This window comes from Delphinapterus leucas, chromosome 5, assembly GCF_059928025.1.
Source record: "Delphinapterus leucas isolate spDelLeu-1000000601 "Yukka" chromosome 5, BTC_Dleu_Yukka2, whole genome shotgun sequence".
NCBI lineage: Eukaryota > Metazoa > Chordata > Mammalia > Artiodactyla > Monodontidae > Delphinapterus > Delphinapterus leucas.
Genome location: NC_143133.1, coordinates 137319083 through 137342709, shown reverse-complemented (window position 1 = coordinate 137342709; position 23627 = coordinate 137319083).

Here is a 23627-nt window from a genome sequence, read left to right as displayed (position 1 = left end):
CCCCTAATCCTACCCCGTACGCTAACACTAACCCGTACCCTAACACGTACGCTCACCCTAAACCATTGTCGTACCCTAACCTGTACCCTAAACCGTACCCGTCCCCTATCCCTAACCCTAACCCTAACCCAAACCCTAACCCTTACACGAAGCTTTACCCTCAACCGTCCCCTAATCCTAACCCGTACGCTAACACTAACCCGTACCCTAACACGTACGCTCACCCTAAACCGTTGTCGTACCCTTAACTGTACTCTTAACCATCCCCGTCCCCGAACCCTAACACTAACCCTAACCCTAACCCTTACCCGAACCCTTACCCGCACCCGTCCCCTAATCCTAACCGGTACGCTAACACTAACCCGTACCCTAACACGTACGCTCACCCTAAACCGTTGTCGTATGCTAACCTGTACCCTAAACCGTCCCCGTCCCCGTCCCCTAACCCTAACCCTAACCCTAACCCTAACACTTACCCGAAGCCTTACCCTCACACGTCCCCTAATCCTAACCCGTACGCTAACACTAACCCGTACCCTAAAACGTATGCTCACCCTAAACCATTGTCGTACCCTAACCTGTACCCTACACTGTCCCCGTCCCCTAACCCTAACCCTAACCCTAACCCTAACCCTTACCCAAAGCCTTACCCTCACCCGTCCCCTAATCCTAACCCGTACGCTAACACTAACCCGTACCCTAAAACGTACGCTCACCCTAAACCGTTGTCGTACCCTAACCTGTACCCTAAACCGTCCCCGTCCCCTAACCCTAAACCTAACCCTAACCCTAACCCTAACCCTTACCGTAGCCTTACCCTCACCCGTCCCCTAATCCTAACCCGTACACTAACACTAAACCGTAGCCTAACACGTACGCTCACCCTAAACCGTTGTCGTACCCTAACCTGTACCCTAAACCGTCCCCGTCCCCTAACCCTAACCCTAACCCTAACCCTAACCCTTACCCGAAGCCTTACCCTCACCCGTCCCCTAATCCTAACCCGTACGCTAACACTAACCCGTACCCTAACATGTACGCTCACCCTAAACTGTTTTTGTAAACTAACGTGTGCCCTAAACCGTCCCCGTCCCCTAACCCTAACCCTAACCCTAACCCTTACCCGAAGCCTTACACTCACCCGTCCCCTAATCCTAACCCGTACGCTAACACTAAACCGTACACTAACACGTACGCTCACCCTAAGCCGTTGTCGTACCCTAACCTGTACCCTAAACCGTCCCCGTCCCCTAACCCTAACCCTAACCCTAACACTTACCCGAAGCCTTACCCTCACCCGTCCCCTAATCCTAACCCGTACGCTAACACTAACCCGTACCCTAACACGTACGCTCACCCTAAACCGTTGTCGTACGCTAACCTGTACCCTAAACCGTCCCCGTCCCCGTCCCCTAACCCTAACCCTAATCCTAACCCTAACCCTTACCCGAAGCCTTACCCTCACCCGTCCCCTAATCCTAACCCGTACGCTAACACTCACCTGTACCCTAACACGTATGCTCACCCTAAACCGTTGTCATACACTAACCTGTACCCTAAACCGTCCCCGTCCCCTAACCCTAACCCTAACCCTAACCCTAACCCTTACCCGAAGCCTTACCCTCACCCGTCCCCTAATCCTAACCCGTACGCTAACACTAACCCGAACCCTAACACGTACGCTCACCCTAATCCGTTGTCGTACCCTAACCTGTACCGTAAACCGTCCCCGTCCCCTAACCCTAACCCTAACCCTAACCCATACCCGAAGCCTTACACTCACCTGTCCCCTAAAGCTAACCCGTACGCTAACACTAACCCGTACCCTACCACGTACGCTCACCCTAAACCGTTGTCGTACCCTAACCTGTACCCTAAACCGTCCCCGTCCCATAACCCTAACGCTAACCCTAACCCTAACCCTAACCCTTACCCGAAGCCTTACCCTCACCCGTCCCCTAATCCTAACCCGTACGCTAACACTAACCCTTAACCTAACACGTACGCTCACCCTAAACCGTTGTCGTACACTAACCTGTACCCTAAACCGTCCCCGTCCCTTAACCCTAACCCTAACCTTAACCCTAAACCTTACCCGAAGCCTTACCCCCACCCGTCCCCTAAACTTAACCCGTACGCTAACACTAACCCGTACCCTAACACTTACGCTCACCCTAAACCGTTATCGTACCCTAACCTGTACCCTAAACCGTCCCCGTCCCCTAACCCTAACCCTAACCCTAACCCTTACCCAAAGCCTTACCCTCACCCGTCCCCTAATCCTAACCCGTACGCTAACACTAACCCGTACCCTAACACGTACGCTCACCCTAAAACGTTGTCGTACCCTAAACTGTACCCTAAACCGTCCCCGTCCCTTAACCCTAACCCTAACCTTAACCCTAACCCTAACCCTTACCCGAAGCCTTACCCTCACCCGTCCCCTAATCCTAACCCGTACGCTAACACTAACCCGTACCCTAACACGTACGCTCATCCTAAACAGTTGTCGTACCCTAACCTGTACCCAAAACCGTCCCCGTCCCCTAACCCTAACCCTAACTCTAACCCTTACCCGAAGCCTTACCCTCACCCGTCCCCTAATCCTAACCCGTACGCTAACACTAACCCGTACCCTAACACGCACGCTCACCCTAAACCGTTGTCGTACCCTAACCTGTACCCTAAACCGTCCCCGTCCCTTAACCCTAACCCTTACCTTAACCCTAACCCTAACCCTTACCCGAAGCCTTACCCTCACCCCTCCCCTAATCCTAACCTTTACGCTAACACTAACCCTTACCCTAACACGTACGCTCACCTTAAACCGTTGTCGTACCCTAATCTGTACCCTAAACCGTCCCCGTCCCCTAACCCTATCCCTAACCCTAACCCTCACCCTAAACCTTACCCGAAGCCTTACCCTCACCCGTCCCCTAATCCTAACCCGTACGCTAACACTAACCCGTACCCTAACACGTACGCTCACCCTAAACCGTTGTCGTACACTAACCTGTACCCTAAACCGTCCCCGTCACCGTCCCCTAACCCTAACCCTAACCCTAACCCTAACGCTTACCCGAAGCCTTACCCTCACCCGTCCCATAATCCTAACACGTACGCTAACACTAACCCGTACCCTAACACGTACGCTCACCATAAACCTTTGTCGTACCCTAACCTGTACCCTAACCCGTCCCCATCTCCGTCCCCTAACCCTAACCCTAACCCTAATCCTAACCCTTACCTGAAGCTTTACCCTCACCCGTCCCCTAATCCTAACCCGTACGCTAACACTAACCCGTACCCTAACACGTACGCTCAGCCTAAACCGTTGTCGTACCCTAACCTGTACCCTAAACCATCCACGTCCCCTAACCCTAACCCTAACCCTAACCCTAACCCTAACCCTTACCCGAAGCCTTACCCTCACCCGTCCCCTAATCCTAACCCGTACGCTAACACTAACCCGTACCCTAACACGTACGCTCACCCTAAACCGTTGCCGTACCCTAACCTGTACCCTAAACCGTCCCCGTCCCCGTCCCCGTCCCCTAACCCTAACCCTAACCCTAACCCTTACCCGAAGCCTTACCCTCACCCGTCCCCTAATTCAAACCCGTACGCTAACACTAACCCGTACCCTAACACGTACGCTCACCCTAAACCGTTGTCGTACCCAAACCTGTACCCTAAACCTCCCCCATCCCTTAACCCTAACCCTAACCTTAACCCTAACCCTAACCCTTACCCGAAGCCTTACCCTCACCCCTCCCCTAATCCTAAACCGTACAATAACACTAACCCGTACCCTAACACGTACACTCACCCTAAACCGTTGTTGTACCCTAACCTGTACCCTAAACTGTCCCCGTCCCCTAACCCTAACGCTAACCCTAACCCTAACCCTAACCCTTACCCGAAGCCTTACCCTCACCCGTTCCCTAATCCTAACCCGTACGCTAACACTAACCCGTACCCTAACACGTACGCTCACCCTAAACCGTTGTCGTACCCTAACTTGTACCCTAAACCGTCCCCGTCCCCTAACCCTAACCCTAACGCTAACCCTAACCCGAACCCTTACCCGAAGCCTTACCCTCACTCGTTCCCTAATCCTAACCCGTACGCTAACACTAACACGTACCCTAACACGTACGCTCACCCTAAACCGTTGTCGTACCCTAACCTGTACCCTAAACCGTCCCCGTCCCCTAACCCTATCCCTAACCCTAATCCTAAACCTAACACTTACCCGAAGCCTAACCCTCACCCGTCCCCTAATCCAAACCCGTACGCTAACACTAACCTGTACCCTAACAAGTATGCTCACCCTAAACCGTTGTCGTACCCTAACCTGTACCCTAAACCGTCACCGTCCCCTAACCCTAACCTAACCCTAACCCTAACCCTTACCCGAAGCCTTACCCTCACCCGTCCCCTAATCCTAACGCGTACGCTAACACTAACCCGTACCCTAACACGTACGCTCACCCTAAACTGTTTTCGTACCCTAACGTGTACCCTAAACCGTCCCCGTCCCCTAACCCTAACCCTAACCCCAACCCTTACCCGAAGCCTTACCCTCACCCGTCCCCTAATCCTAACCCGTACGCTAACACTAAACCGTACCCTAACACGTACGTTCACCCTAAACCGTTGTCGTACCCTAACCTGTACCCTAAACCGTCCCCGTCCCCGTCCCCTAACACTAACCCTAATCCTAACCCTAACCCTTACCCGAAGCCTTACTCTCACCCGTCCCCTAATCCTAACCCGTACGCTAACACTAACACGTACCTTAACACGTACGCTCAACCTAAACCGTTGTCGTACCCTAACCAGTACCCTAAACCGTCCCCGTCCCCGTCCCCTAACACTAACCCTAACCCTAACCCTAACCCTTACCCGAAGCCTTACCCTCACCCGTCCCCTAATCCTAACCCGTACGCTAACACTAACCCGTACCCTAACACGTACGCTCACCCTAAACCGTTGTCGTACCCTAACCTGTACCCTAAACCGTCCCCGTCCCCTAACCCTAACCCTAACCCTAACCCTTACCCAAAGCCTTACCCTCACCCGTCCCCTAATCCTAACCCGTACGCTAACACTAACCCGTACCCTAACACGTACGCTCACCCTAAACCGTTGTCGTACCCTAACCTGTACCCTAAACCGTCCCCGTCCCTTAACCCTAACCCTAACCTTAACCCTAACCCTAACCCTTACCCGAAGCCTTACCCTCACCCGTCCCCTAATCCTAATGGGTACGCTAACACTAACCCGTACCCTAACACGTATGCTCATCCTAAACCGTTGTCGTACCCTAACCTGTACCCTAAACCGTCCCCGTCCCCTAACCCTAACCCTAACTCTAACCCTTACGCGAAGCCTTACCCTCACCCGTCCCCTAATCCTAACCCGTACTCTAACACTAACCCGTACCCTAACACGCACGCTAACCCTAAACCGTTGTCGTACCCTAACCTGTACCCTAAACCGTCCCCGTCCCTTAACACTAACCCTAACCTTAACCCTAACCCTAACCCTTACCCGAAGCCTTACCCTCACCCCTCCCCTAATCCTAACCCGTACGCTAACACTAACCCTTACCCTAACACGTACGCTCACCTTAAACCGTTGTCGTACCCTAATCTGTACCCTAAACCGTCCCCGTCCCCTAACCCTACCCCTAACCCTAACCCTCACCCTAAACCTTACCCGAAGCCTTACCCTCACCCGTCCCCTAATCCTAACCCGTACGCTAACACTAACCCGTACCCTAACACGTACGCTCACCCTAAACCGTTGTCGTACACTAACCTGTACCCTAAACCGTCCCCGTCACCGTCCCCGTCCCCTAACCCTAACCCTAACCCTAACCCTAACCCTAACCCTTACCCGAAGCCTTACCCTCACCCGTCCCCTAATCCTAACCCGTACGCTAACACTAACCCGTACCCTAACACGTACGCTCACCCTAAACCATTGTCGTACCCTAACCTGTACCCTAAACCGTACCCGTCCCCTAAACCTAACCCTAACCCTAAACCTAACCCTAACCCTTACCCGAAGCCTTACCCTCACCCGTCCCCTAATCCTAACCCGTACACTAACACTAACCCGTACCCTAACACGTACGCTCAACCTAAACCGTTGTCATACCCTAATCTGTACCCTAAACCGTCCCCTAACCCTAACCCTAACCCCAACCCTAACCCTAACTTTAACCCTTACCCGAAGCCTTACCCTCACCCGTACCCTAATCCTAACCCGTACGCTAACACTAACCCGTACCCTAACACGTACGCTCACCCTAAACCGTTGTCGTACACTAAACTGTACTCTAAACCATCCCCGTCCCCGAACCCTAACACTAACCCTAACCCTAACCCTTACCCGAACCCTTACCCGCACCCGTCCCCAAATCCTAACCGGTACGCTAACACTAACCCGTACCCTAACACGTACGCTCACCCTAAACCGTTGTCGTACGCTAACCTGTACCCTAAACCGTCCCCGTCCCCGTCCCCTAACCCTAACCCTAACCCTAACCCTAACCCTTACCCGAAGCCTTACCCTCACACGTCCCCTAATCCTAACCCGTACGCTAACACTAACCCGTAGCCTAAAACGTATGCTCACCCTAAACCATTGTCGTACCCTAACCTGTACCCTACACTGTCCCCGTCCCCTAACCCTAACCCTAACCCTAAACCTAACCCTTACCCAAAGCCTTACCCTCACCCGTCCCCTAATCCTAACCCGTACGCTAACACTAACCCGTACCCTAAAACGTACGCTCACCCTAAACCGTTGTCGTACCCTAACCTGTACCCTAAACCGTCCCCGTCCCCTAACCCTAACCCTAACCCTAACCCTAACCCTAACCCTTACCGAAGCCTTACCCTCACCCGTCCCCTAATCCTAACCCGTACACTAACACTAAACCGTAGCCTAACACGTACGCTCACCCTAAACCGTTGTCGTACCCTAACCTGTACCCTAAACGGTCCCCGTCCCCTAACCCTAACCCTAACCCTAACCCTAACCCTTACCCGAAGCCTTACCCTCACCCGTCCAATAATCCTAACCCGTACGCTAACACTAACCCGTACCCTAACACGTACGCTCACCCTAAACTGTTTTTGTAAACTAACGTGTGCCCTAAACCGACACCGTCCCCTAACCCTAACCCTAAACCTAACCCTTACCCGAAGCCTTACACTCACCCGTCTCCTAATCCTAACCCGTACGCTAACACTAAACCGTACACTAACACGTACGCTCACCCTAAGCCGTTGTCGTACCCTAACCTGTACCCTAAACCGTCCCCGTCCCCTAACCCTAACCCTAACCCTAAAACTTACCCGAAGCCTTACCCTCACCCGTCCCCTAATCCTAACCCGTACGCTAACACTAACACGTACCCTAACACGTACGCTCACCCTAAACCGTTGTCGTACCCTCACCTGTACCCTAAACCGTCCCCGTCCCCTAACCCTAACCCTAACCCTAACCCTAACCCTAACCCTATCCCTCACCCGAAGCCTTACCCTCACCCGTCCCCTAATCCTAACCCGTACGCTAACACTAACCCGTACCCTAATACGTACGCTCACCCTAAACCATTGTCGTACCCTTACCTGTCCCTAAACCGTCCCCGTCCCCTAACCCTAACCCTAACGCTAACCCTTACCCGAAGCCTTACCCTCATCCGTCCCCTAATCCTAACCCGTACGCTAACACTAACCCGTACCCTAACACGTACGCTCACCCTAAACCGTTGTCGTACGCTAACCTGTACCCTAAACCGTCCCCATCCCCGTCCCCTAACCCTAACCCTAATCCTAACCCTAACCCTTACCCGAAGCCTTACCCTCACCCGTCCCCTAATCCTAACCCGTACGCTAACACTCACCTGTACCCTAACACGTATGCTCACCCTAAACCGTTGTCATACACTGACCTGTACCCTAAACCGTCCCCGTCCCCTAACCCTAACCCTAACCCTAACCCTAACCCTTACCCGAAGCCTTACCCTCACCCGTCCCCTAATCCTAACCCGTACGCTAACACTAACCCGAACCCTAACACGTACGCTCACCCTAATCCGTTGTCGTACCCTAACCTGTACCGTAAACCGTCCCCGTCCCCTAACCCTAACCCTAACCCTAACCCTTACCCGAAGCCTTACACTCACCTGTTCCCTAAAGCTAACCCGTACGCTAACACTAACCCGTACCCTAACACGTACGCTCACCCTAAACCGTTGTCGTACCCTAAACTGTACCCTAAACCGTCCCCGTCCCATAACCCTAACGCTAACCCTAACCCTAACCCTAACCCTTACCCGAAGCCTTACCCTCACCCGTTCCCTAATCCTAACCCATACGCTAACACTAACCCGTACCCTAACACGTACGCTCACCCTAAAACTTTGTCGTACCCTAACCTGTACCCTAAACCGTCCCCGTCCCCTAACCCTAACCCTAACGCTAACCCTAACCCGAACCCTTACCCGAAGCCTTACCCTCACTCGTCCCCTAATCCTAACCCGTACGCTAACACTAACACGTACCCTAACACGTACGCTCACCCTAAACTGTTTTCGTACCCTAACGTGTACCCTAAACCGTCCCCGTCCCCTAACCCTATCCCTAACCCTAATCCTAACCCTAACACTTACCCGAAGCCTAACCCTCACCCGTCCCCTAATCCAAACCCGTACGCTAACACTAAACTGTACCCTAACAAGTATGCTCACCCTAAACCGTTGTCGTACCCTAACCTGTACCCTAAACCGTCACCGTCCCCTAACCCTAACTTAACCCTAACCCTAACCCTTACCCGAAGCCTTACCCTCACCCGTCCCCTAATCCTAACCCGTACGCTAACACTAACCCGTACCCTAACACGTACGCTCACCCTAAACTGTTTTCGTACCCTAACGTGTACCCTAAACCGTCCCCGACCCCTAACCCTAACCCTAACCCCAACCCTTACCCGAAGCCTTACCCTCACCCGTCCCATAATCCTAACCCGTACGCTAACACTAAACCGTACCCTAACACGTACGCTCATCCTAAACCGTTGTCGTACCCTAACCTGTACCCTAAACCGTCCCCGTCCCCGTCCCCTAACACTAACCCTAATCCTAACCCTAACCCTTACCCGAAGCCTTACCCTCACCCGTCCCCTAATCCTAACCCGTACGCTAACACTAACACGTACCCTAACACGTACGCTCAACCTAAACCGTTGTCGTACCCTAACCAGTACCCTAAACCGTCCCCGTCCCCGTCACCTAACACTAACCATAACCCTAACCCTAACCCTTACCCGAAGCCTTACCCTCACCCGTCCCCTAATCCTAACCCGTACGCTAACACTAACCCGTAACCTAACACGTACGCTCACCCTAAACCGTTGTCGTACCCTAACTTGTACCCTAAACCGTCCCCGTCCCCTAACCCTAACCCTAACCCTAACCCTTACCCAAAGCCTTACCCTCACCCGTCCCCTAATCCTAACCCGTACGCTAACACTAACCCGTACCCTAACACGTACGCTCACCTTAAACCGTTGTCGTACCCTAACCTGTACCCTAAACCGTCCCCGTCCCTTAACCCTAACCCTGACCTTAACCCTAACCCTAACCCTTACCCGAAGCCTTACCCTCACCCGTCCCCTAATCCTAACCCGTACGCTAACACTAACCCGTACCCTAACACGTACGCTCAACCTAAACCGTTGTCGTACCCTAACCTGTACCCTAAACCGTCCCCGTCCCCTAACCCTAACCCTAACTCTAACCCTTACGCGAAGCCTTACCCTTACCCGTCCCCTAATCCTAACCCGTACGCTAACACTAACCCGTACCCTAACACGCACGCTCACCCTAAACCGTTGTCGTACCCTAAACTGTACCCTAAACCGTCCCCGTCCCTTAACCCTAACCCTAACCTTAACCCTAACCCTAACCCTTACCCGAAGCCTTACCCTCACCCCTCCCCTAATCCTAACCCGTACGCTAACACTAATCCTTACCCTAACACGTACGCTCACCTTAAACCGTTGTCGTACCCTAATCTGTACCCTAAACCGTCCCCGTCCCCTAACCCTATCCCTAACCCTAACCCTCACCCTAAACCTTACCCGAAGCCTTACCCTCACCCGTCCCCTAATCCTAACCCGTACGCTAACACTAACCCGTACCCTAACACGTACGCTCACCCTAAACCGTTGTCGTACACTAACCTGTACCCTAAACCGTCCCCGTCACCGTCCCCGTTCCCTAACCTTAACCCTAACCCTAACGCTTACCCGAAGCCTTACCCTCACCCGTCCCATAATCCTAACACGTACGCTAACACTAACCCGTACCCTAACACGTACGCTCACCCTAAACCTTTGTCGTACCCTAACCTGTACCCTAACCCGTCCCCATCTCCGTCCCCTAACCCTAACCCTAACCCTAATCCTAACCCTTACCTGAAGCTTTAACCTCACCCGTCCCCTAATCCTAACCCGTACGCTAACACTAACCCGTACCCTAACACGTACGCTCAGCCTAAACCGTTGTCGTACCCTAACCTGTACCCTAAACCATCCACGTCCCCTAACCCTAACCCTAACCCTAACCCTAACCCTAACCCTGACCCGAAGCCTTACCCTCACCCGTCCCCTAATCCTAACCCGTACGCTAACACTAACCCGTACCATAACACGTACGCTCACCCGAAACCATTGCCGTACCCTCACCTGTACCCTAAACCGTCCCCGTCCCCATCCCCTAACCCTAACCCTAACCCTAACCCTTACCCGAAGACTTACCCTCACCCGTCCCCTAATCCTAACCCGTACGGTAACACTAACCCGTACCCAAACACTTTCGCTCACCCTAAACCGTTGTCGTACCCTAACCTGTACCCTAAACCGTCCCCGTCCCCTAACCCTAACCCTAAGCCTAACCCTAAACCTAACCCTAACCCTAACCCTAAACCTAACCCTTACCCGAAGCCTTACCCTCACCCGTCCCCTAATCCTAACCCGCACGCTAACACTAACCCGTTCCCAAACACGTACGCTCACCCTAAACTGTTGTCGTACCCTAACCTGTATCCTAAACCGTCCTCATCCCCTAACCCTATCCCTAACCCTAACTCTAAACCTAACCCTTAACCGAAGCCTTACCCTCACCCGTCCCCTAATCCTAACCCGTACGCTAACACTAACCCGTACCCTAACACGTACGCTCACCCTAAACCGTTGTCGTACCCTAACCTGTACCCGAAACCGTCCCCGTCCCCGTCCCCTAACCCTAACCCTAACCCTAACCCTAACCCTTACCCGAAGCCTTACCCTCACCCGTCCCCTAATCCTAACCCGTACGCTAACACTAACCCGTACCCTAACACGTACGCTCACCCTAAACCGTTGTCATACACTAACCTGTACCCTAAACCGTCCCCGTCCCCTAACCCTAACCCTAACCCTCACCCTAACCCTAACCTTTACCCGAAGCCTTACCCTCACCCGTCCCCTAATCCTAACCCGTACGCTAACACTAAAGCATAACCTAACACGTACACTCACCCTAAACCGTTGTCGTACCCTAACCTGTACCCTAAACCGTCCCTATCCCCGTCCCCTAACCCTAACCCTAACCCTAACCCTAACTCTAACCCTTACCCGAAGCCTTACCCTCACCCGTCCCCTAATCCTAACCCGTACGCTAACACTAACCCGTACCCTAACATGTAGGCTCACCCTAAACCTTTGTCGTACCCTAACCTGTACCCTAAACCGTCCCCATCTCCGTCCCCTAACCCTAACCCTAACCCTAATCCTAACCCTTACCTGAAGCTTTACTCTCACCCGTCCCCTAATCCTAACCCGTACGCTAACACTAACCCGTACCCTAACACGTACGCTCAGCCTAAACCGTTGTCGTACCCTAACCTGTACCCTAAACCATCCACGTCCCCTAACCCTAACCCTAACCCTAACCCTAACCCTAACCCTTACGCGAAGCCTTACCCTCACCCGTCCCCTAATCCTAACCCGTACGCTAACACTAACCCGTACCATAACACGTACGCTCACCCTAAACCATTGCCGTATCCTAACCTGTACCCTAAACCGTCCCCGTCTCCATCCCCTAACCCTAACCCTAACCCTTACCCGAAGACTTACCCTCACCCGTCCCCTAATCCTAACCCGTACGCTAACACTAACCCGTACCCAAACACGTACGCTCACCCTAAACTGTTGTCGTACCCTAACCTGTATCCTAAACCGCCCCCATCCCCTAACCCTATCCCTAACCCTAACCCTAAACCTAACCCTTACCCGAAGCCTTACCCTCACCCGTCCCCTAATCCTAACCCGTACGCTAACACTAAACCCCACCCTAACACGTACGCTCACCCTAAACCGTTGTCATACCCTAAACTGTACCCTAAACCGTCCCCGTCCCCGTCCCCTAACCCTAACCCTAACCCTAACCCTTACCCGAAGCCTTACCCTCACCCGTCCCCTAATCCTAACCCGTACGCTAACACTAACCCGTACCCTAACACGTACGCTCACCCTAAACCGTTGTCATACACTAACCTGTACCCTAAACCGTCCCCGTCCCCTAACCCTAACTCTAACCCTCACCCTAACCCTAACCTTTACCCGAAGCCTTACCCTCACCCGTCCCCTAATCCTAACCCGTACGCTAACACTAAAGCATAACCTAACACGTACACTCACCCTAAACCGTTGTCGTACCCTAACCTGTACCCTAAACCGTCCCTGTCCTCGTCCCCTAACCCTAACCCTAACCCTAACTCTAACCCTTACCCGAAGCCTTACCCTCACCCGTCCCCTAATCCTAACCCGTACGCTAACACGAACCTGTACCCTAACAAGTACGCTCACTCTAAACCGTTGTCGTACCCTAACCTGTACCCTAAACCGTCCCCGTCCCCTAACCCTAACCCTAACCCTAACACTTACCCGAAGCCTTACCCTCACCCGTCCCCTAATCCTAACCCGTACGCTAACACTAACCCGTACCCTAACACGTACGCTCACCCTAAATCGTTGTCGTACCCTAACCTGTACCCTAAACCGTCCCCGTCCCCTAACCCTAACCCTAACCCTACCCCTTACCCGAAGCCTTGCCCTCACCCGTCCCCTAATCCTAACCCGTACGCTAACACTAACCCGTACCCTAACACGTACACTCACCCTAAACCGTTGTCGTACCCTAAGCTGTACCCTAAACCGTCCCCATCCCTTAACCCTAAGCCTAACCTTAACTCTAACCCTAACACTTACCCGAAGCCTTACACTCAGCCGTCCCCTAATCCTAACCCGTACGCTAACACTAACCCGTACCCTAACACGTACGCTCACCCGAAACCGTTGTCGTACCCTAACCTGTACCCTAAACCGTCCCCGTCCCCTAACCCTAACCCTAACCCTAAACCTTACCCGAAGCCTTACACTCACCCGTCCCCTAATCCTAACCCGTACGCTAACACTAAACCGTACCCTAACACGTACACTCACCCTAAACCGTTGTCGTACCCTAAACTGTATCTTAAACCGTCCCCGTTCCCTAACCCTAACCCTAACCCTAAACCTTACCCGAAGCCTTACACTCACCCGTCCCCTAATCCTAACCCGTACGCTAACACTAACCCATACCCTAACACGTACGCTCACCCTAAACCGTTGTCGTACCCTAACCTGTACCCTAAACCGTCCCCGTCCCCTAACCCTAACCCTAAACCTAACACTAACCCTAACCCTTACCCGAAGCCTTACCCTCACCCGTTCCCTAATCCTAACCTGTACGCTAACACTAACCCGTACCCTATCACGTACGCTCACACTAAACCGTTGTCGTACCCTCACCTGTAACGTAAACCGTCCCCGTCCCCTAACCCTAACCCTAACCCTAACCCTAACCCTAACACTTACCCGAAGCCTTACCCTCACCCGTCCCCTAATCCTAACCCGTACGCTAACACTAACACGTACCCTAACACGTATGCTCACCCTAAACCGTTGTCGTACACTAAACTGTACCCTAAACCGTCCCCTAACCCTAACCCTAACCCTAACCCTAAATCTAACCCTAACCCATACCTGAAGCCTTAACCTCACCCGTCCCCTAATCCTAAACCGTACGCTAACACTAACCCATACCCTAACACGTACGCTCACCCTAAACCGTTGTCGTACCCTAACCTGTACCCTAAACCGTCCCCGTCCCCGTCCTCTATCCCTAACCCTAACCCTAACACTAACCCTTACCTGAAGCCTTACCCTCACCCGTCCCCTAATCCTAACCCGTTCGCTAACACTAACCAGTACCCTAACACGTACGCTCAGCCTAAACCGTTGTCGTACCCTAACCTGTACCCTAAACCGTCCCCGTCCCCATCCCCTAACCCTAACCCTAACCCTAACCCTAACCCTTACCCGAAGACTTACCCTCACCCGTCCCCTAATCCTAACCCGTACGGTAACACTAAACCATACCCTAAAACGTTCGCTCACCCTAAATCGTTGTTCTACCCTAACCAGCACCCTAAACCGTCCCCATCCCCTAACCCTAAACCTAAACCTAACCCTAACCCTTACCCGAAGCCTTACCCTCACCCGTCCCCTAATCCTAACCCGTACGCTAACACTAACCCGTACCCTAACACGTACGCTCACCCTAAACCGTTGTCGTACACTAACCTGTACCCTAAACGGTCTCGTCCCCTTACCCTAACCCTAACCCTCACCCTAACCCTAACCTTTACCCGAAGCCTTACCCTCACCCGTCCCCTAATCCTAACCCGTACGCTAACACTAAACCATACCCTAATACGTGCACTCACCCTAAACCGTTGTCGTACCCTAACCTGTACCTTAAACCGTCCCCGTCCCCTAACCCTAACCCTAACCCTAACCCTTACCCGAAGCCTTACCCTCACCCGTCCCCTAATCCTAACACGTACGCTAACACTAACCCGTACCCTAACACGTACGCTCACCCTAAAGCGTTGTCGTACCCTAACTTGTACCCTAAACCGTCCCCGTCCCCGTCCCCATTCCCTAACCCTAACCCTAACCCTAACCCTTACCCGAAGCCTTACCCTCACCCGTCCCCTAATCCTAACCCGTACGCTAACACTAACCCGTACCCTAACACGTACGCTCACTCCAAACCGTTGTCGTACACTAAACTGTACCCTAAACCGTCCCCGTCCCCTAACCCTAACCCTAACCCTAACCCTAACCCTAACCCTTACCCGAAGCCTTACCCTCACCCGTCCCCTAATCCCAACCTGTACGCTAACACTAGTCCGTACCCTAACACGTACGCTCACCCTAAACCGTTGTCGTACCCTAACCTGTACTCTAAACCGTCCCCGTCCCCTAACCCTAACCCTAACCCTAACCCTAACCCTTACCCAAAGCCTTACCCTCACCCGTCCCCTAATCCTAACCCGTACGCTAACACTATCCCGTACCCTAAAACGTTCGCTCACCCTAAACCCTTGTCGTACCCTAACCTGTACCCTAAAACGTCCCCTAACCCTAACCCTAACCCTAAGAGTAACCCTAACCCTAACCCTTACCCGAAGCCTTACCCTAACACGTCCCCTAATCCTAAACCATACGCTAACACTAACCCGTACCCTAACACGTACGCTCACCCTAAACCATTGTCGTACACTAACCTGTACCCTAAAACGTCCCCGTCCCCTAAACCTAACCCTAACCCTAACCCTAAACCTTACCCGAAGCCTTACCTTCACCTGTCACCTAATCCTAACCCTTACGCTAACCCTGACCCGTACCCTAACAAAAACGCTCACGCTAAACCGTTGTCGTACCCTAACCTGTACCCTAAACCGTCCCTCTCCCCTAACCCTAACCCTAACCCTAACCCTAACCCTAACCCTAACCCTAACACTTACCCGAAGCCTTACCGTCACCCGTCCCCTAATCCTAATCCGTACGCTAACACTAACCCGTATCCTAACACGTTCGCTCACTCTAAACTTTTGTCGTACCCTAACCTGTACCCTAAACCGTCCCCGTCCCCGTCCCCTAACCCTAACCCTAACCCTAACCCTAACCCTTACCCGAAGCCTTACCCTCACCCGTCCCCTAATCCTAACCCGTACGCTAACACTAACCCGTACCCTAACATGTACGCTCACCGTAAACCGTTGTCGTAACCTACCCTGTTTCCTAAACCATCCCCGTCCCCTAACCCTAACCCAAACCCTTACACTTACCCGAAGCCTTACCCTCACCCGTCCCCTAACCCTAACACTTACGCTAACACTAAACCGTACCCTAACACGTACGCTCACCCTAAACCGTTGTCGTACCCTAACCTGTACCCTAAACCGTCCCCGTCCCATAACCCTAACCCTAACCCTAAACCTAACCCTAACCCTTACCCGAAGCCTTACCCTCATCCGTCCCCTAATACTAACCCGTACGCTAACACTAAACCGTACCCAAACACGTACGCTCCCCCAAAACCGTTGTCGTACCCTAACCTGTACCCTAAACCGTCCCCGTCCCCTAAACCAAACCCTAACCCTAACCCTAACCCTTACCCAAAACCTTACCCTCACCCGCCCCATAATCCTAACCCGTACGCTAAAAACTAACCCATACCCTAACACGTACGCTCACCCTAAACCATTGTCGTACCCTAACTTGTACCCTCAGCCGTCCCCGTCCCCTAACCCTAACCCTAACCCTAACCCTTACCGAAGCCATACCCTCACCCGTCCCCTAATCCTAACCCGTACGCTAACACTAACACGTACCCTAACACGTACGCTCACCCTAAACCGTTGTCGTACACTAACTTGTATCCTAAACCGTCCCCGTCCCCGTCCCCTAACCCTAACCCTAACCCTAACCATAACCCTTACACGAAGCCTTACCCTGACCCGTCCCCTAATCCTAACCCGTACGCTAACACTAACCCGTACCCTAACACGTACGCTCTCACTAAACCGTTGTCGTACCCTAACCTGTACCCTAAACCGTCCCCGTCCCCGTCCCCGTCCCCTAAACCTAACCCTAACCCTGACCCTTACCCGAAGCCTTACCCTCACCAGTCCCCTAATCCTAACCCGTACGCTAACACTAACCCGTACCCTAACACGTAATCTCACCCTAAACCGATGTCGTACCCTAACCTGTACCCTAAACCGTCCCCGTCCCCGTCCCCTAACCCTAACCCTAACCGTAATCCTTACCTGAAGCCTTACCCTCACCCGTCCCCTAATCCTAACCCGTACGCTAACACGAAACTGTACCCTAACACGTACGCTCACCCTAAAACGTTGTCGTACCCTAACCTGTACCCTAAACTGTCCCCGTCCCCTAACCCTAACCCTAACCCTACCCCCAACCCTAACCCTTACCCGAAGCCTTACCCTCACCCGTCCCCTAATCCTAACCCGTACGCTAACACTAACCCGTACCCTAACAAGTACGCTCACCCTAAACCGTTGTCGTACGCTAACCTGTACCCTAAACCATCCCCGTCCCCTAAACCTAACCCTAACCCTAACCCTAACCCTAACCCTTACCCGAAGCCTTACCCTCACCTGTTCCCTAATCCTAACCTGTACGCTAACACTAAACCGTACCCTAACACGTACGCTCACCCTAAACCGTTGTCGTACCCTAACCTGTAACGTAAACCGTCCCCGTCCCCTAACCCTAACCCTAACCCTAACCCTAACCCTAACCCTTACCCGAAGCCTTACCCTCACCCGTCCCCTAATCCTAACCCGTACGCTAACACTAACCCGTACCCTAACACGTATGCTCACCCTAAACCGTTGTCGTACACTAAACTGTACCCTAAACCGTCCCCTAACCCTAACCCTAACCCTAACCCTAAACCTAAACCTAACCCTTACCCGAAGCCTTACCCTCACCCGTCCCTTAGTCCTAACCCGTACGCTAAAACTAACCCGTACCCTAACATGTATGCTCACCCTAAACTGTTGTCGTACCCTAACCTGTACTCTAAACCGTCCCCGTCCCCATCCCCTAACCCTAACCCTAACTCTAACCCTAACCCTTACCTGAAGCCTTACCCTCACCCGTCCCCTAATCCTAAACCGTACGCTAACACTAACCCGTACCCTAACACGTACGCTCACCCTAAACCGTTGTCGTACCCTAACCTGTACCCTAAACCGTCCCCGTCCCCGTCCTCTATCCCTAACCCTAACCCTAACACTAACCCTTACCTGAAGCCTTACCCTCACCCGTCCCCTAATCCTAACCCGTACGCTAACACTAACCAGTACCCTAACACGTACGCTCAGCCTAAACTGTTGTCGTACCCTAACCTGTACCCTAAACCGTCCCCGTCCCCATCCCCTAACCCTAACCCTAACCCTAACCCTAACCCTTACCCGAAGACTTACCCTCACCCGTCCCCTAATCCTAACCCGTACGGTAACACTAAACCGTACCCTAACACGTACGCTCACCCTAAACCGTTGTCGTACCCTAACCTGTACCCTAAACCGTCCCCGTCCCCTAACCCTAACCCTAACCCTAACCCTTACCCGAAGCCTTACCCTCATCCGTCCCCTAATCCTAACCCGTACGCTAACACTAACACATACCCTAACACTTACGCTCACCCTAAACCGTTGTCATACCCTAGCCTGTACCCTAAACCGTCCCCGTACCCGTCCCCTAACCCTAACCCTAACCCTAACCCTAAACCTTACCCGAAGGCTTACCCTCACCCGTGCCCTAATCCTAACCCGTACGCTAACACTAACCCGTACCCTAACACGTACGCTCACCCTAAACCGTTCTCGTACCCTAACCTGTACACTAAACCGTCCCCGTCCCCTAACCCTAACCCTAACCCTTACCCGAAGCCTTACCCTCACCCGTCCCCTAATCCTAACACGTACGCTAACACTAACCCGTACCCTAACACGTACGCTCACCCTAAACCGTTGTCGTACCCTAACCTGTACCCTAAACCGTCCCCGTCCCCGCCCCCATTCCCTAACCCTAACCCTAACCCTAACCCTTACCCGAAGCCTTACCCTCACCCGTCCCCTAATCCTAACACGTACGCTAACACTAACCCGTACCCTAACACGTACGCTCACTCTAAACCATTGTCGTACCCTAAACTGTACCCTAAACCGTCCCCGTCCCCTAACCCTAACCCTAACCCTAACCCTAACCCTAACCCTAACCCTAACCCTTACCCGAAGCCTTACCCTCACCCGTCCCCTAATCCTAACCTGTACGCTAACACTAACACGTACCCTAACACGTACGCTCACTGTAAACCGTTGTCGTACCCTAACCTGTACCCTAAACCGTCCCCGTCCCCTAACCCTAACCCTAACCCTAACCCTAACCCTAACCCTTACCCAAAGCCTTACCCTCACCCGTCCCCTAATCCTAACCCGTACGCTAACACTATCCCGTACCCTAAAACGTTCGCTAACCCTAAACCCTTGTCGTACCCTAACCTGTACCCTAAAACGTCCCCTAACCCTAACCCTAACCCTAAGAGTAACCCTAACCCTAACCCTTACCCGAAGCCTTACCCTAACACGTCCCCTAATCCTAACCCATACGCTAACACTAACCAGTACCCTAACACGTACGCTCACCCTAAACCATTGTCGTACACTAACCTGTACCCTAAAACGTCCCCGTCCCCTAAACCTAACCCTAACCCTAACCCTAAACCTTACCCGAAGCCTTACCTTCACCTGTCCCCTAATCCTAACCCGTACGCTAACCCTGACCCGTACCCTAACAAAAACGCTCACGCTAAACCGTTGTCGTACCCTAACCTGTACCCTAAACCGTCCCTCTCCCCTAACCCTAACCCTAACTCTAACCCAAACCCTAACCCTAACACTTACCCGAAGCCTTACCGTCACCCGTCCCCTAATCCTAATCCGTACGCTAACACTAACCCGTACCCTAACACGTTCGCTCACTCTAAACTTTTGTCGTACCCTAACCTGTACCCTAAACCGTCCCCGTCCCCGTCCCCTAACCCTAACCCTAACCCTAACCCTAACCCTTACCCGAAGCCTTACCCTCACCCGTCCCCTAATCCTAACCCGTACGCTAACACTAACCCGTACCCTAACATGTACGCTCAACGTAAACCGTTGTCGTAACCTACCCTGTTTCCTAAACCATCCCCGTCCCCTAACCCTAACCCTAACCCTTACACTTACCCGAAGCCTTACCCTCGCCCGTCCCCTAACCCTAACACTTACGCTAACACTAAACCGTACCCTAACACGTACGCTCACCCTAAACCGTTGTCGTACCCTAACCTGTACCCTAAACCGTCCCCGTCCCATAACCCTAACCCTAACCCTAAACCTAACCCTAACCCTTACCCGAAGCCTTACCCTCATCCGTCCCCTAATACTAACACGTACGCTAACACTAAACCGTACCCAAACACGTACGCTCCCCCTAAACCGTTGTCGTACCCTAACCTGTACCCTAAACCGTCCCCGTCCCCTAAACCAAACCCTAACCCTAACCCTAACCCTTACCCGAAACCTTACCCTCACCCGCCCCCTAATCCTAACCCGTACGCTAAAAACTAACCCATACCCTAACACGTACGCTCACCCTAAACCATTGTCGTACCCTAACCTGTACCCTCAACCGTCCCCGACCCCTAACCCTAACCCTAACCCTAACCCTAACCCTTACCGAAGCCTTACCCTCACCCGTCCCCTAATCCTAACCCGTACGCTAACACTAACCCGTACCCTAACACGTACGCTCACACTAAACCGTTGTCGTACCCTAACTTGTACCCTAAACCGTCCCCGTCCCATAATCCTAACCCTAACCCTAACACTTACCCGTAGCCTTACCCTCACCCGTCCCCTAATCCTAACCCGTACGCTAACACTAACCCGTACCTTAACACGTACGCTCACCCTAAACCGTTGTCGTACCCTAACCTGTACCCTAAAACGTCCCCGTCCCCGTCCCCGTCCCCTAACCCTAACCCTAACCCTGACCCTTACCCGAAGCCTTACCCTCACCCGTCCCCTAATCCTAACCCGTACGCTAACACTAACCTGTACCCTAACACGTAATCTCACCCTAAACCGATGTCGTACCCTAACCTGTACCCTAAACCGTCCCCGTCCCCGTCCCCTAACCCTAACCCTAACCCTAACCGTAATCCTTACCTGAAGCCTTACCCTCACCCGTCCCCTAATCCTAACCCGCACGCTAACACGAAACCGTACCCTAACACGTACGCTCACCCTAAACCATTGTCGTACCCTAACCTGTACCCTAAACCGTCCCCGTCCCCTAACCCTAACCCTAACCCTACCCCCAACCCTAACCCTTACCCGAAGCCTTACCCTCACCCGTCCCATAATCCTAACCCGTACGCTAACACTAACCCGTACCCTAACAATTACGCTCACCCTAAACCGTTGTCGTACGCTAACCTGTACCCTAAACCATCCCCGTCCCCTAACCCTAACCCTAACCCTAACCCAAACCCTAACCCTTACCCGAAGCCTTACCCTCACTCGTCCCCTAATCCTAACCCGTACGCTAACACTAAAGCGTACCCTAACACATACGCTCACCCTAAACCGTTGTCGTACCCTAACCTGTACCTTAAACCGTCCCCGTCCCCTAACCCTAACCCTAAACCTAACCCTAACCCTAACCCTTACCCGAAGCCTTACCCTCACCCGTCCCCTAATCCTTACCCGTACGCTAACACTAACACGTACCGTAACACGTATGCTCACACTAAACCGTTGTCGTACCCTAACCTGTACCCTAAACCGTCCCCGTCCCCTAACCCTAACCCTAACCGTAACCCTAACCCTAACCCTTACCCGAAGCCTTACCCTCACCCGTCCCCTAATCCTAAACCGTACGCTAACACTAACCCGTACCCTAACACGTACGCTCACCCTAAACCGTTGTCGTACCCTAACCTGTACCCTAAACCGTCCCCGTCCTGTAACCCTAACCCTAACCCTTACCCGAAGCCTCACCCGTCCCCTAATCCTAACCCGTACGCTAACACTAACCCTTACCCTAACACATACACTCACCCTAAACCGCTGTCGTACCCTAACCTGTACCCTAAACCGTCCCCGTCCCCTAACCCTATCCCTAACCCTAACCCTAACCCTAACCCTTACCCGAAGCCTTACCCTCACCCGTCCCCTAATCCTAACCCGTACGCTAACACTAACCCGTACCCTAACACGTACGCTCACCCTAAACCGTTGTCGTACCCTAACCTGTACCCTAAACCGTCCCCGTCCCCGTCCCCTAACCCTAACCCTAAGCCTAACCCTTACCCGAAGCCTTACCCTCACCCGTCCCCTAATCCTAAACCGTACGCTAACACTAACCCCAACCCTAACACGTTCGCTCACCCCTAACCCTTGTCGTACCCTAACCTATACCCAAAACCGTCCCCATCCCCTAACCCTAACCCTAACCCTAACCCTAACCCTTACCCGAAGCCTTACCCTCACCCGTCCCCTAATCCTAAACCGTACGCTAACACTAACCCGTACCCTAACACGTACGCTCACCCTAAACCGTTGTCGTACCCTATCCTGTACCCTAAACCGTTCCCGTCCCCTAACCCTAACCCTATCCCTAACCGTAACCCTAACCCTTACCCGAAGCTTCACCCGTCCCCTAATCCTAACCCGTACGCTAACACTAACCCTTACCCTAACACGTACACTCACCCTAAACCGATGTTGTACCCTAACCTGTACCCTAAACCGTCCCCGTCCCCTAACCCTATCCCTAACCCTAACCCTAACCCTAACACTTACCGAAGCCTTACCCTAACCCGTCCCCTAATCATAACCCGTACGCTAACACTAACCCGTACCCTAACACGTACGCTCACCCTAAACCGTTGTCGTACCCTAACCTGTACCCTAAACCGTCCCCGTCCCCGTCCCCTAACCCTAACCCTAACCCTAACCCTAACCCTTACCCGAAGCCTTACCCTCACCCGTCCTATAATCCTAACACGTACGCTAACACTAACCCGTACCCTAACACGTACGCTCACCCTAAGCCGTTGTCGTACCCTAACCTTTACCCTAAACCGTCCCCGTCCCCATCCCCATCCCTGTCCCCTAACCCTAACCCTAACCCTAACCCTTACCTGAAGCTTTATCCTCACCCGTCCCCTAATCCTAACCCGTACGCTAACACTAACCCGTACCCAAACACGTACGCTCACCCTAAACCATTGCCGTACCCTAACCTATACCCTAAACCGTACCCGTCCCCATCCCCTAACCCTAAACCTAACCCTAACCCTAACCCTTACCCGAAGACTTACCCTCACCCGTCCCCTAATCCTAACCCGTACGGTAACACTAACCCATACCCTAACACGTTTGCTCACCCTAAACTATTATCGTACCCTAACCAGCACCCTAAACCGTCCCCGTTCCCTAACCCTAACCCTAACCCTAACCCTAACCCTAACCCTAACCCTTACCCGAAGCCTTACCCTCACCCGTCCCCTAATCCTAACCTGT